Raw genomic sequence first — 16,551 nt, 5'->3', positions numbered from 1 at the left:
GAAGGGAAGGGAAGGGAAGGGAAGGGAAGGGAAGGGAAGGGAAGGGATTATGTTGCCACTCTCAAATGTGTGCTCTCCGGAGTTTTAAATTCTGCTATGCAGTTGCTGTTCCATAAAATGATCCAAACATGATCTTCCAACAAAATGAACAACAACGAAAAAATCTGTTGCTAATAAAGGATGGAGTGACTATCATCAGAAACCCTTCATATAACCACAACATATCAAACAGTGATATAAATCTGGATTGATCATGTCCCCAGATGACAATCATCTATTCTGTAGCTTAGGCTGGAGAAAAATGAAAAAGACTCCTGAGAACTGAAACCAACATAGTTCTGAGGCCTTATGTTAAACCCTACTGGGACTGGGCATACTTTCCTATTCTTATGTGAAACAATACTGAAGCAAGTAAAAATAACGACTTTGTCTTACTCTAGGAAATACTCATTGTCAAGACAATAAAACTGTGAACCAACTTAACAACTTATTTAGCAAGACTAACAATTTATCAAGACTCTTTTCAAGTACCTCATCTTGCTGTGCTTATCAAGCCAAAGTTACCATATCATAAACTCTGCCCAGTACCAAGTTACCTACTTTTCCAGACTCAGCTTGAAATCTCCCAAACTGGGTAGCTGTAAAACCCTACAAACACCTCCATTTTGAGAAGCTATAAATACTTTATTAAATTGGTGTCCTCTATCTTACTATTTATTAGGAAGTCTAATAAAGTCAGTCTTGGTTGATTGATAGTCTTTTCTGGTGGTTTATTGGGGGTGGGAAGAGTAGAGAGTTAACACTGCTAAACTTTTCATCAATCTTTTCTTACACTGACTTGCAAAATGGGCCTCTTGTCCACAGAGTATCCTACCTGACTGGTTTTCTATAAATTAAATACCTGTTTCTTGTTGGTTTTTCAAAAGTGTATAAAGGCTTCCATTCCTCACCTTCACTGAGCCTGACTTGGGTAGCTCATCCCCAAACCATGAAGTCTACAGAGGAGTACAGATAAATCTTGGTGATGGTAGAAGAGTGAGAAGATTATTTATTGCCCCACTCCTCTGCCAAATCTATTTTGTGAAAATTGCCTTCATACACAAATATAGAAGGTTATTCCCTGACTATCTAACAAAGAGAAATCTCCCAACCACTTTTTTGGTCGCATATGTAACAGGCTTTGCTTCCTGGGAGTCAGTTATTTTATGTTTCTCAAGCGATTTAATAGTCTCCAATTCTGAGTCAAACCACCTTACTTTTCTTTCTCTCTATTCACCACCACATTTGTTAAAGAAATTTTTAGGAGTTTTGGTTTCCTGTCCTCTCCATCACCTTTCAAACGCAGCATGGAAGAGCCCGAAGTGTCTCAACTGTTCGTGGTTCTCTTCTTGTACATTTACAAACTATCCTGAAGTCCGAGTTGCCCACACTTATGCAATCAGGTCAAAATTTTTCTCCAGAAAGTTTGTAAGAAGGGATATTTGCACATAATACTCTTCTCTCCTCCTTGTAGAATTGCTTCACAAACATAGGGCCTAAATCTGTTGGATTGTGAGCTAATTAGCGTCAATTAAGTAAATAATATTATCAGCTGAACAGCACACTTTTGTGTCTCTCAGAAAGACTAACTTACGAACTAACCTCAGTTTACTTTATTTTCTCTAGGGAAAACTATTCAGTGCCCAGCTTCTTTCTTCTAGCGATGAAGGAAGGAAGGGGAAGGTAAGAGGTCCCTGTTTTCTCTGAGGGTTTGGTGAAGCCCTGCAAGGCAAAGTCAACTACTACTGATTATCTGCTACCTTCAGGCACACATTTAATCCTTAAGGAATGGCTTTCTTTTGTTGGAAGAAGCAATTTTGAGAATAATTTGTTAGGTCCTTCTATCAGGGTAGTAGTTTTCACTGAGAAATGACTGGCATACAAGCAGTTCAATGCACATTGTTAAACGCATGCTCTTTCCTTATAATATTTAGCAAAATTTTAGTCGTATAATAATTTGGTCAAAATTTTGATTATATCATCACTTAATTATGTAATTATTCATTGTCAATCTTCCTCCACTAGAATATATTTTCCAGAACATCAGGAACCATGTTTGTACATAGAAGATAGCTCCTTCACATGTCATTGGTGCTCTTTCTCTCATGGTCAGCACTTCTTGGAACATAGAAAGACCTCAGTGAAGACCTGCAGTGAATGAATAAAAGAAGCTGCACGAGTACAAAGGAAACCAGTCATCTATACACAGTCTTGCTAAATTATGCCTGCCAAATTATGCCTGCCATTGAGTTTCTTACCAAAATGCAGTGCAATGAGGAAAATAAATAGAATGGGGTAAACTTTCATAATATTATGTGGTTTATATTATACTTTATTCCACTCTTTTAGTATTAAAAAGCCCTGCACTGCCTATGATAAAATGGTGGTATTTGTAGAGGATAGTTTTCCATTTTGTGATTTTTAAAAGGACATTACTTGGAAGATTAAAACTGGCATCCAACTTTATTTCGTTTTAATACTTTTTCTTCTTTATGAAATCTGAAAGTCTGAGAAACACTGATCTAAATCATGTCAAAGTACAATTTTCAAAAAATTAAAAACATGACTCTTATATAGGTATATAGTATACAGATGTCAAAGATGTTTTGAACTCACTAATGAAAGAATCAGCAGGGATGGTAAGCCTGTTTCAAAAAAGGATTTGAGAAATTAAAAAGAGTTACTAAAGGAAGAAAACTGAAATAAGATTGCTAATTTAGATACAGGGCAATGAAATCATAATCTTCAGAGGTTACTTTTTGCTATAGGACAAAAATCATTTGAATTGCCATTAAAAATAAAAGTTAATTTGCAATTTATCCATTTTCTCCACGTTGACTGCACTTTATAGAATCTGGGCCGTGACCAAAAGTAAATAGTAAATCAAACAAATTACCTTTGCTTAGTGTGATAGACGACTCAGACCAGCTTGTTACCTAGTCTTTAGTATGAGTTTGAAAGGTCACACAGTTATCTTTCTGCTTTATTTCCAAATTTTAGACAATGTTCTTTTTTTTTTTTTTTTTTGAGACAGGATCTCTCTTTGTCATCAAGGCTGTAGTGCAGTGGCACGATCTCGGCTCACTGCAACCTCCGCCTCCTGGGTTCAAGTGATTCTCCTGCCTTAGCCTCCCAAGTAGCTGAGATTACAGGTGCCTGCCACCGCACCCAGCTAATTTGTGTATCTTTAGTAGAGATGGGGTTTCACCATGTCGGCCAGGATGGTCTTGAACTCCTCACCTCAAGTGATCTGCCCCCCTCAGCCTCCCAAAGTGCTGGGATTACAGGCGTGAGCCACCTCGCCCAACCATAGACAATGTTCTTAAGAGGAACTTGCCTCTAATATTTAGATGGATATAACATATATGTATGTATGCATATAAGTAAACTTTGGTCTCTATATTTATAGATATGAAACTGAAAGAAGAGAAACCAAAAAATTAACGGTTGTTATTACTTGGAAATGGCATAACGAGTGTTACAGTTTTCCAGAGCTGTCATAACAAATTACTCAGAGTGGCTTAAATAACAGAAATTTATAGTCTCACAGTTCTGGAGCTAGAAGCTCAAGATTGAGGTGTTGGCAGGGACTTGCTCCCTCTGATGGCCCCAGGGGAAGGACGGGAGGGTCTGTGCCAGGACTCCTAGCATGTGGTGGGTGCTTGGCTTGTGCCAGGACAACTTGTGTTCACATGGGATTCCCCTGTGTGTTCGTGTCCAAATGTCCACTTTTCATAAAGAAACCCATCCGATTAGATTAGGGACCCATCCTAGTCCAATATGACCTCATCTTAACTAATTACATTTGCAACAACCCTGTATATAGGTAAGGCCACATTTTGAGGTACTGAAGGTTAGAATTTCAATATATGAATGAGGGGGAGGGCAGGACTCACAATCATGGGTACGTTTTTCTGAGACTTTTCTTCACTTTCTAAGTGTTAAGAAATAATACCGCCAGGCGCGGTGGCTCAAGCCTGTAATCCCAGCACTTTGGGAGGCCGAGACGGGCGGATCACGAGGTCAGGAGATCGAGACCATCCTGGCTAACACAGTGAAACCCCGTCTCTACTAAAAAATACAAAAAACTAGCCGGGCGAGGTGGCGGGCACCTGTAGTCCCAGCTACTCGGGAGGCTGAGGCAGGAAATGGCGTAAATCAGGGAGGCAGAGTTTGCAGTGAGCTGAGATTCGGCCACTGTACTCCAGCCTGGACCACAGAGAGAGACTCCATCTCAAAAGAAATAATACCAACACTCATTTCCCAAAATACTTGAGAACTGTTTTCGATGTCTGTATTATTAGTTTTCTTGGGGCTGTTGTAACAAATTACCACAAACTGAATGGCTTAAAACAACAGAGATAGCTGGGCACAGTGGCTCACACCTGTAATCCCAGGACTTTGGGAGGCTGAGGCAGGCATATCGCTTGAGCTCAGGAGTTTGAGACCAGCCCAGGCAACCTGGCGAAATCCCGCCTCTACAAAAAATACAAAAATTAGCCAAGTATGGTGACCAGTGCCTATAGTTCTATCTACTCAGGAGGCTGAGGTGGGAGGACCACCTGAGCTTGGGAGGTTGAGGCTGCAGTAAGCTGTGAATGTGTCACCACACTCCAGCCTGGGTCATAGTGAGACCCTAACTCAACAAAATAAAATCAATAAAAATAAATAAATAAAACAAAAATGTATTCTCATATTTTGGGAGGCTAGAAGCCCCAAATCAAGGTGTCAGCAGGTTTGTGCTTGCTCTGAAGGCTCTAGGGAAGAATCTTCTCTCCTTTTTTTTTTTTTTTTTTTTGAGAGAGATTCTCACTCTGTTGCCAGGCTGGATTCAGTGGCATGATCTTGGCTCACTGCAACCTCCGCCTCCCGAGTTCAAGCGATTCTCTTCCCTCAGCCTCCCAAGTAGCTAGGACTACAGGCGTGCACCACCACACTCAGCTAATTTTTGTATTTTCGGTAGAGACGAGTTTCACCATGTTGGCCAGGATGGTCTTGATCTCTTGACCTGGTGATCCGCCTGCCTCGGCCTCCCAAAGTACTGGGATTACAGGCGTGAGCCACCACACCCAGCCAGAATCTTTTCTCCTGTCTTAAGGGAGAAGCTCCCCTTGGCCCTCTAAAGTTTGTCTGAAAAATCAGCTCACCAAAGTCAGATTAATTGGAGAAAAGGCATATAAATTTATTTAACGTGTATACATAGGAGCCTCCAGAATGAAGACTTAAAGAACAGGGGAAATTGTCCATGTTTATGCTTAAGTTCAACAAAGTACGGACAGCCATGTAGAAATATGATTGGAAAAGAAGGGTGTGATCCAATGCTAATAGACCAAAAGGGGAAAGCCAGCAAGGCCTGTCCATCTAGATTCCTCTTGGCCTCTCTGAACACGCATTCCTGCCTTCTGGGTGTGGGACAGGGTTCTCTCTGGCATAGGGGTATTATGACCCACAGTCAAATAAGGCACTTTTGACACCAAAAGGCAGAGGGAAAGTGAAAGTACTCTTTTTAGGGTTTATGGCTTTGGGGAAGAGGGATTCTAGTTTCTATGGTTAACCTCAGAGGAGAATTGGACTGAGAAACAAGACAGTAGGAGAAAGTCAAAGAAAAAGTTTTGTTTCTGAGGCCTTCATTTTAGGGTATTGTTTTCTGAGCCCCAACACCACAATTCTTGGCATTCGTTGGCTTGTACCTTTATCACTCCAATCTCTGCCTCAGTCTTCACATTTAATTTCTTTTCTCGCTTTTTTCCCAACTTACTTTCTTAGTGGTTGCTCCAGGGCTTACCATAAACATATAAGTTATCAGAATCAAGTTTAGATTGATACAAATTTATTTTCTTTATTGATTATTATTATTATTTTTTGAGACAGAGTCTCACTCTATCACCCAGACTGGAGTGCAGCGGCAAAAACAATCTCAGCTCACTGCAACCTCCACCTCCTGGGTTCAAGCGATTCTCCTGCCTCAGCCTCCCGAGTAGCTGGGATAACAGGTACCCACCAGCATGCCCAGCTAATTTATGTATTTTTAGTAGAGACAGTTTTGCCATGTTGGCCAGGCTGGTCTTGAGCCCCTGACCTCAGGTGATCTGCCCTCGTTGGCCTCCCAAGGTGTTGGGATTACACGCATGAGCCACTGTGCCCAGCCTAAACAAATTTAATTCCAGTGAAATATATAAATATTATTCCTATATAGGCCTACTCTCACTTCCCCATTATTGAGCTATTGTTGTTATATTACAATATGTTTCAAACCTGTCAATATTTTGTTATAATTATTATTTTATATACTTTTCTGTGCATGAAAGAGGCTGAGGGAAAAAAAAGCAAGTATATATTTATAGAATTTGTTATATTGATCCTATTTATCATTTCTGGTTCTCTTCACTTGTTCCTGTGCATTCAAGCTAACATCTGGTGTCTCTTCTTTACTCCAATACATCTTTGCTCTCACCCACCTTCTTTATGCTGTTATTGGCAAATATATTGCATTTCTATGTGTTATAGGTCCAACAATATAATTTGTATGTATATTCTTACAGAATTGCATTGAAATCAGATAAAAGAAATGTGTGTATACTGTATTTTATAATTGCTTAGTTACCTTTACCAGTGTTCTTTGATCATATGGATCCATATCACTGTCTTGAGTCACAGGTGGTTTCTCTTGTCTGCTTTTTCTTCCTTAGTATGGGTCACATTTCCCTGTTTCTTATCATGTCTCATTCTTTGTTGTTGGTGAAAACTGGACATTTGGGCAATATATTGCAGAAACTGGATACTGGTTCCCCTCTCCCCGCTCTGAAACTTGTTTTTCTTGTTGCCTGCTTGTTTATTTTTTAATGGCTTAGACAGACAATTTTAGTGAAGTCTATTTCCCCTACAGTGTGAAACCTCGGATGTTGCTTTTCAGAGGGCATAGCTTTGGGCATGCAAGCAGTCATTCTGATTTGATAGTGATTTTAGCAAAATTTTCTTTGACTGCCCCTTTTCCTGATGTCTCTGTTAAGCTGTCTGCCTCCTTTGGTATCACACCGAGCTGTTAGGTTCCACTGACTGCTGGCTGATTGATCTCTTGTTTTTGGCAATGCCCTTGGGCATAAATTGTTCCACAGTCTGATCTTATTGAATTTGGGCCACTTTTCAGGGATAGAATATTTTGGAGGACAGTTTTTGAGGTTTGTTCTCTTGGAAGGCTCCTCTTAACTGTCTCTTGCCGGCTGTCTCTGGTAAATTAGCTGGCCTGTGGTTTTGGTTGTTACTCCCATAAATGTACTAACCTCCTCTTAACTGCTTTCTGCCAACATCTCCATTGTTTTTCAGAGCACCCTTAGGCTTGAACTTTACCACACTCTGTTTCAAATAAAGTCAATTCCTGTGAGGAGAGTTCGGGAGCTCTCTGTTTCTGTAGATTGCCTCCCTTCCTGGGGAAAAAAAAATACTGGAGCAGATTGGTCTGAGTACTGCGCAGGAGCAGTAGCCTCTGGTCTCCCCAGATTGCTTCTCCTGGCATGGCTCCTCCACTCCATTAGTCAGCTGTGGCAAAAGTTACCAGGGCCCCAGTACTCTCAGCCTGCCATATCTGGGTAGAGCCTCCTCCCTATGAGTTACAACTGGGTGAATGCAGGGCACCATGACCACAGCCATACTCACCAGGGATTTAGTTTCTGTAACTCAGAGTTGGAGTATGACAGAGGCTAGAAGCCTGTGCCTCCCTGTGAGATGCTGTATCCTTGGCTGTGAGTTTAGGAAAGGCATCCATTTATCGGCTACCCCCACCCGGAATGGAATTTCAATCAAGTTGCGCTGAAGAGAGAGTCATGGATCAAGTACCACAAAGTCTTCCTATTCTTAACTGACTTTGGTCGATTTTCTTAAATAAGTGTTTCTTCATCTGCTGTGTGCCCTTGTAACGAGTTCCAGAGACTTGAAATGGTTGAGGTTTTAAAAAAATAATTTGTACTAGTTATGCTTGTTTTGCTGGGGAGTGGGTCCACACAACTCTTTATGACTGCCATTCCTGATATTTGTTCATTATAACAAGTTTGGTCATTTGTTTTTCATCGTAAACTTGAACTCACACATGGTAGTTGTTAAAATTAGGAACAGTGTTTTACTAATGTTGAGTTTTTATGATATTTTGCAATAGGAAATATTTAAAGAATGGACATTTCAGACTTAATTTATTTTTCTCACACCATAAGGGAGAGTGCTAATATTGAATAGAATATGGTTAGAGAAAAATGTCTCAGAAGATTCTATATGTTTATAGTCTCATAAAAATGTTTGAAAACCTATGTTTAAAATCAAAAGCACACATCTGTTGGGAGGCAGCTGAAAGTGGGTATTAGTGCAACATAGGTGCAAAACCAAATTTACCTGTGTGAGTCAATCTAACTATAAGGGCTGACTTAATTATAATACCTCTTTTAATATTCTTTAACACCGGTAACAGCCAAGTCAGTTAATTACAATTCTGCATCAGAGTAGAAGGTAGTGGCTAAAATGAGTATATAGCCCATGCCATTTGTCAGTTTTCTTAATGTGTTAAGAAAAGTGGTTGCAACTTCAGAAAACTAAAAAATCTTATTTTAACTTTAATTTTAGGTTCGAGGGTACAAGTGCAGGTTTGTCATATAAATACATTCAAGTCACTGGGGTTTGTTGTTCATATTATTTCAACATCCAGGTATTAAGTCTAGTTCCCATTAGTTGTTTTTCCTGATTCTCTCCCTCCTGCCACCCTCCATCCTCACGTAGGCCCCAGTATCCATTGTTCGTTTGTGTCCATGAGCTCTCATCACTTAGCTCCCACTTATAAGTGAGATCACGTGGTATTTGGTCTTTTGTTCTTGCGTTAGTTTGCTAAGGATAATGGCCTCCAGTTGGGCGCAGTGGTTCACACCTGTAATCCCAGCACTTTGGGGGGCTGAGGCGGGCGGAGGGGACCTGAGGTCAGGAGTTCGAGACCAGTCTCAACATAGAGAAACCCTGTCTCTACTAAAAATACAAAATTAGCCAGGCGTGGTGGTGCATGCCTGTAATCCCAGCTACTCAGGAGGCTGAGGCAGGAGAAATGTTTGAACCTGGGAGGCAGAGGGTGCAGTGAGCTGAGATCGTGCCATTGCACTCTAGCCTGGGCAACAAGAGCGAAACTCTTTCTCAAAAAAAAAAAAAAAAAAAATGGCCTCCAGCTCCATCCATGTTCCCACAAAGGACATGCTCTCGTTCCTTTTAATGGCTGCTTAGAAATATATGGTGTATATATACCACATTTTCTTTATCCAGTCTGTCATTGTTGGGCATTTAGGTTGATTCCATGTCTTTGCTATTGTAAATAGTGCTGCAATGAACATTGATGTGCATGTATCTTTGTGGTAGAATGATTTATATTCCTCTGGGTATATTCCCAGTAATAGAATCGCTGGGTCGAATGGTGATTCTGCTTTTAGCTCTTTGAGGAATCTCCAGGCTGCTTTCCACAATGGTTGAACTAATTTACACTTCCACCAACAGTGTATAAGGGTTCCGTTTTCTCAGCAACCTTGCCAACGCCTGTTATTTTTTGACTTTTAGTAATAGCCATTCTGACTGGTGTAAGATGCTGTCTCATTGTGGTTTTGATTTGCATTTCTCTAATAATCAATGATATTGAGCTTTTTTCATATGCCTATTGGCCACATGTATGTCTTCTTTGGAAAAATGCCTGTATATGTCCTTTGCCCACTTTATAATAGGGTTGTTTGTTTGTTTGTTTGTTTGTTTAAATTTAAGTTCCTTATAGATGCTGGATATTAGACCTTTATCAGATGTATAGTTTGCAAAAATTTTCTCCCATTCTGTAGGTTGTCTGTTTACTCTGTTGATAGTTTCTCTTGCTGTGCAGAAGCTCTTAAGTTTAATTAGATCCCATTTGTCAATGTTTGCTTTTGTTTTGATAGCTTTTGGTGTCTTCTTCATGAAATCTTTGCACATTCCCATGTCCAGGATAGTATTGCCTAGGTTGTCTTCCAGGTTTGTAGTTTTGGGTTTTACATTTAAGTCTTTAATCCATCTTGAATTGATTTTCGTATATGGTTTAAGAAAGGGGTTCAGTTTCGATCTTCTCCATATGGCTAGCCAGTTATCCCAGCACCATTTATTGAATAGAGACTATTTTTCCCATTGCTTATTTTTGTCAGCATTGTCAAAGATCTGATGGTTGTAGATGTTCACCTTTATTCCTGGGCTCTCTATTCTATTCCATTGGTCTATGTGTCTGTTTTTGTACCAGAACCATGCTATTTTGATTACTGTAGCCCTGCAGTATAGTTTGAAGTTGGGTAATGTGATGCCTCCAGCTTTGTTCTTCTTGCTTAGGATTGCCTTTGCTATTTGGGCTCTTTTTTGGTTCCATATAAGTTCTAAAATAGTTTTTTTCTAGTTTCAAAAAGAATGTCATTAGTAGTTTGATAGGAATAGCATTGAATCTATAAATTGCCTTGGGCTATATGGTCATTTTAATGATGTTGATTCTTTCTATTCATGAGCATGGGATGTTTTTACATTTGTTTGTGACTTCTCTGATTTCTTTGAGCAGTGTTTTGTAACTCTCCTTGCAGAGATCTTTCACCTCCCTGGTTAGCTGTATTACTAGGTATTTTATTGTTTTTGTGGCAGTTGTGAATGGGATTGCCTTCCTGATTTGGCTCTCAGCTTGGCTGTTGTTGACTTATAGGAATGCTAGTGATTTTTGCACATTGATTTTGTGTGCTAAAATTTTGCTGAAGTTGTTTATCAGCTGAAGGAGCTTTGGGGCCAACACTATGGGGTTTTCTAGATATAGGATCACGTAATCTGCAAATAGGGATAGTAATTTGACTTTCTCTCTTCCTATTTGGATGCCCTTTCTTTCTTTCTTTTGACCGATTCTTTGGCCAGGACTTCCAACACTTTGTTGAACAGCAGTGTTGAGAAAGGGCATCCTTGTGTGTGCTGGCTTTCAAGGAGAATGCTTCCAGCTTTTGTCCATTCAGTATGATGTTGACTGTGAATCTGTCATAGATTGCTCTTATTATTTTGAGATATATTCCTTCAACACCTAGTTTATTGAGAATTTTAACATGAAGGGATGTTGAATTTTATTAAAAGTCTTTTCTGCATCTATTGAGATAATCATGTAGTTTTTGTCTTTAGTTCTGTTTATGTGATGAATCACATTTATTGATTTGTGTATCTTGAACCACCCCTGCATCCCAGAGATGAAGCTTACTGGGTTGTGGCAGATTAGCTTTTCGATGTGCTGCTGGATTTGGTTTGCAAGTATTTTGTTGAGGATTTTTGCACCACTGTTCATCAAGGATATTGGCCTGAAGTTTTCTTTTTTGTTGTTGTGTCTCTGTCAGGTTTTGGTATCAGGACGATGCTGGCCTCATAGAATGAAATGGGGAGGAGTCCTTCCTCCTCAAATTTTTGCAATAGTTTCAATAGGAATGGTACCAGCTCTTCTTTGCACATCTGGTAGAATTTAGCTGTGAATTCATTTGGTCTGAGACTTTTTTGGTGGGTAGGCTATTTATACTGATTCAATTCTGTAGCTCATTGTTGGTCTGTTCAGGGAGTTGATTTATTCCCAGTTCAGTTTTGGGAGGATGTATGTGTCCAGTAATTTATCCACCTCTTCTAGAGGAGTTCGTAGCAGTTTCTGATGGTTGTTTTTATTTCTGTGGGGTCAGTTGACACATTCCCTTTATCATTTCTAATCGTGTTTATTTGGATCTTTTCATCTTAATTAGTTTAGTTAGTGGCCTATTTTATTAATTAAAAACTCATGGATTCATTGATCTTTTGAATGGTTTTTCAAGTCTCAATTTCCTTTGGTTCAGTTCTGAATTTTATTTCTCATCTTCTGCTAGCTTTGGGGTTGATTGGTTCTGCTTCTCTAAAACTTTTTTTTTTTTTTTAAGACGGGGTCTCGCTCTGTCACCAGGCTGGAGCACAGTGGTACAATCTTGGCTTACTGCAAGTCAAGCGATTCTCCTGCCTCAGCCTCCTGAGTAGCTGGGACTACAGGCACATGCCACCACTCCCAGCTAATTTTTGTATTTTTAGTAGAGATAGTGTTTCACCATGTTGTCCAGGCTGGTCTCAATCTCTTGACCTCATGATCCATCTGCCTCGGCCTCCCAAAGTGCTGGGTCCTTTTCTAATTCTTTCAGTTGTGAAGTCAGGTTGTTAATTTGAGATCTTTCTAACTTTTTGACATGAGTGTTTAGTGCTGTGAATTTCTTTCTTAACACTACCTTGGCTGTGTTCCAGAGATTCTGTTATGTTTTATCTTTGTTCTCATTTGTTTCCAAGAACTTCTTGATTTCTGCCTTAATTTTATTATTTACTCAAGAGTCATTCAGGAACATGTTTAATTTCCATGTAATTGCATGGTTTTGAGTGATTTTTTTAGTTTTGAGTTCTATTTCTGTTGCGCTGTGGACTGAGAATGTGTTTAGTATGATTTCACTTCTTTTGCATTTGCTGAGGATTGTTTTATATCCAATTATATGGTTGATTTTAGAGTATGTGCCATGTGATAATGAGAAGAATGTATATCTGTTTTTGGTGGGGGTGGAGGTGAAGAGTTCTGTAGAGGTCTATCAGATCCATTTGGTCCAATGTCAAATTCAGGTTCTGAATGTCTTTGTTAATTTCCTGCCCTGATGAGCTGTCTAGCATTTTCAATGGAGTGTTAAAATCTCCCATTATGGTGTGGGAGTCTGCTTCTTTGTAGGTCTCTAAAAACTAGCTTTATGAATCTGGGTGCTCTCATGTTGGGTGCACATATATTTAAAACAGTTAGGTCTTCTTGTTGAATTGAACTCTTAACCATTATGTAATGCCCTTCTTCATCTTTTTTGATTTTTGTTGGTCTAAAGTCTGTCTTGTCTGAAATTAGGATTGCAACCTCTGCTTCTTTTCTAATTTCCAGTTGCTTGGTAGATTTTCCTGTCCCTTTATTTTGAGTCTATGCTTCTCATCACATGTGAGATGGGTCTCTTAAAGACAGCACACTATTGGGTCTTGCTTTTATATCCAGCTTTCCACTCTGTGCCTTTTAAGTGGGGCATATAGCTCACTTATATTCAAGGTTAGTATTTATATGTGTGGATTTGATCCTGTCATTGTGTTGTTAGCTGGTCATTATGCTGGCTTCTTTGCATGGTTGCTGTATAGTGTTACTGGTCTGTGTATTTAAGTGTGCTTTTGTATTAGCTGGTAGCAGTCTTTCCTTTCTATATTTAGTGCTCCTTTCAAGATCTCTTATAAGGCAAGCCTGGTGATAATGAACTCCCTCAACATTTGCTTATCCGAAAAGGATCTTATTTCTCTTTCACTTAGGAAGCTGAGTCTGGCTGCATATGAAATTCATGGTTGACGGTTTTTTTCTTTAAGAATATTGAATATAGGCCTCCTATCTTTTCTGGCTTGCAGGGTTTCAGCTGAGAGGCCCACTGTTAGCCTGAAGGGGTTCACTCTGTAGATGACCTGCCCTTTCTCTCTAGCTGCCTTTAACATTTTTTATTTCGTTTCAACCTTGGAAAATCTGATGACTATGTGTCTTGGGGATGATCTTCTTATGTAGAATCTTGCAGAGGTTCTCTGTATTTCCTGAATTTCACTTCTCTAGCTTCTCTAGCAAGGTTGGGAAAGTTTTCATGGACAATATCCTGAAATATGTTTCCCAAGTTGTTTGCTTTCTCCTCAGCCCTTTCAGGGAGGCCAGTGATTCATAGATTTGGCCTCTTTACATAATCCCATATATATCAGAGGTTTTGTTCATTTCTTTTCATTCTTTCTTCTTTATTTTTGTCTGACTGCCTTATTTCAGAGAGCCAGTCTTCAGGTTCTGAGATTCTTTCCTCAGCTTGGTTTATTCTGCTGTTAATAGTTGTGATTGCATTATGAAAATCCTGTATTGTGTTATTCAGCTCCATTAGACCCATTAGGTTCCTTTTTATACCAGCTATTTCATCTTTCAGTTCCTGTACAATTTTATTGTGATTCTTAATTTCCTTGGATTGGGTTTTGTCGTTCTCCTGAATCTCGATTATCTTCATTCCTCTTCACATTCTGAATTTTATTTCTGTCATTTGAGCCAGCTCAGCCTGGTTAAGAACCCTTGTTGGAGAACTGATGCAGTTGTTTGGAGGACATACGATACTCTGGCCATTTGAGCCACTGGAGTTCTTGTGTTGGTTCTTTCTCATCTCTGGGTGTGAGTGCTCCTTTAACTACAGCATAGATTGAGTATAGTCAATAAACTTCTTTGCTGGATGTTTTCACAGGGCCAAGGCTTTGAGCAGGGTCTTTATTTGCATCAAACTTCTTGTGTCTGGTTTCACAAGAGGGTATGTTTGCCAGGTATTTTTGGTGTTGAAGCTTTGGGTGATTCAACTGTGAATTCAGTAGGTGGTGCTTAGGCATATTGGTCACTTGGTAGGCTCTTGCTTGGTCACGTGGCTCCCCTGTTTCCTCACAGTTGCAGCCATGCTTCCTCTCAATGCTCTGAAAGTGTGGGCTCCTCTACCACTTGAGTGCTGGCTGTAGATTGAGGCTTGGCGCTTTTGGATTGCCCACCATGGCTCTGGGGCAATCTCAGGGTTTATGTTCCTTTCCCAACTTGGAGGCAGTAGAGGAAGGAACCTGAGTAGTGGTTGTGGTCAGGGGTCTTTTGTTTGTCTCCTGGAGGCTCCACCCCAGAGAGATGCAGTTCAGCAATCACTCAGTGCCATCATCCCAGAATGGAGGGTCTGTGCTGTGGGTCCAAGCTGGGGTTCCCTATCTGGTGACAAGTAGGGTAGGGGGGGTGTGGGACCCATGGGAGACAAGCTGGCCTTCTCTCCTTGGGTTAACAGTTTGATTTGTTGCAGGTGTGGATAAAGCACTTAGGGTCTTTGCTCCTTTGTTAGTCTGAGGGTGGCAAGGGCAGTTCTGCTGCAGAGGCAGTGGCAGAGAGGCTTTTGGTTGCCCCTGGGGGCTCCATCTCTAAGAAACTCAGAGCAACTATTACTGGGGGGTTGTTCAGCCAGTGGGGTAGGGTGGCTGCACTGCTGCTGTGAGCTTGGAATTCTGCTTGTTGGGGAGCAGGGGGTTGAAGGCTTACAGGGAGGAGAGGTTGGTCTCCTTTCCATATGGTGGCTGTGGGGTACTGTAAGTTCACATGTAGTCCTCAGGCTCTTTGTTTCTTCCCCAGACCAAGGGCAGGAAGGATAGATTGTTACTGTAGCAGTGGCAGAAGGGCTGTTGTATGCCTCTTGGAGCCTCTCCCTGGGGAAACTCTGGGCCACTACCAGTGGGTCTGCTCAGCTGTGGGTGGAGCAACTGTTCTGCATTCATGGGCCAGGGCCCCTGCCTGGTGAAGAGTGAAGGTGGTGGTCCCCAGGGAAGAGGAGTCTGGATTTCCCTCCATATGGCGGCTGCGGTGTGCTGGAGGTGCCAGCGTAATGACTAGGCCCTTTGTTCCTTCCCAGTCCAAGGGCTGTAAAGGCTGAGCCACTGCACCTGTAGTGGTGGAGGGGTTGTGGGTTGACTCTGTGATTTCCTCCTTGAAGAAATGCTGGGCTGTCTTTGATTGTGGTGATCAGGCAAGGGTTGGGTGGTTGTGCTGCAGTCCCATGTCAGGCAGCACTGCCTAATGAGGAGAAGTGAGGACCAGAATCTGCGTGGAAAATAGTCTGGCCACTTTTGTGTAAGGGGGTTGCTCTTTGTTGGGGGTCCAGACCAGTCCCTGGTCCTCACAGACTCTCCCAAGCCTGGAGACAGCAAGGGCAAGGGCTGCAAGACAGTGAAGATGGCAACACTCCCCTGCCCCAGCCACTGGGAGCTCTGTCGAGGCAGTTGCAGAGCTGCTACTGGCTTCATAGCCCCAGCAGGGTGTGGGTAGAGGTCCAGGCCTGGAGGACCTGCACGGTGAGGAGATATGGGAACAGGCCACTTTTCTGTAGGGCTGTAACTGGGGGTTTGCTGTAGTCCCTAGTCACCTTGGGTTTTCCAATACCTGAAGGTATCAACAGTGGAGGGTGCAAAACAGCAAAGATGGTGGCCTGCCCCTCCCTCCAAAAGCCCTGTGCCGGGGAGGTATGGACCTGTTGCCTGCCCAAAGGCACCTGTAGAAGGTGGTTGGAGACCCTAGTCGGGAGGTCCCGCCCAGTCAGGAGGAACGGGATCAGGGGTCTGCTTAAAACAGCAGTCTGGCCATATTTTCACAGAGTAGCTGTGCTGTAATGGGGGTCTAAAAAATCTTATGTTAGAGATTTATACTTTAATATGAGAATAAAGAAGTATTATGAGATGCTTCCCTATTTGTGTTTTCATTTATTAGTAGTATTCTCTATGATATGCCAAGTGATAGTTTACAAAATGTGGCACCTATAAATATACTTTAATTACTCATTCAGTTCAATCACTTAGTCAAGAAATACCTACTGAATAAATACTGAGCTGTTCTAAATTCTGGGGATATCAATGTATGAGATAGAC

Source organism: Piliocolobus tephrosceles, unplaced genomic scaffold, assembly GCF_002776525.5.
Source record: "Piliocolobus tephrosceles isolate RC106 unplaced genomic scaffold, ASM277652v3 unscaffolded_20, whole genome shotgun sequence".
Classification (NCBI taxonomy): domain Eukaryota; kingdom Metazoa; phylum Chordata; class Mammalia; order Primates; family Cercopithecidae; genus Piliocolobus; species Piliocolobus tephrosceles.
The sequence above is the reverse complement of the archived record's forward strand: the minus strand, read 5'-3'. Positions refer to the sequence as shown.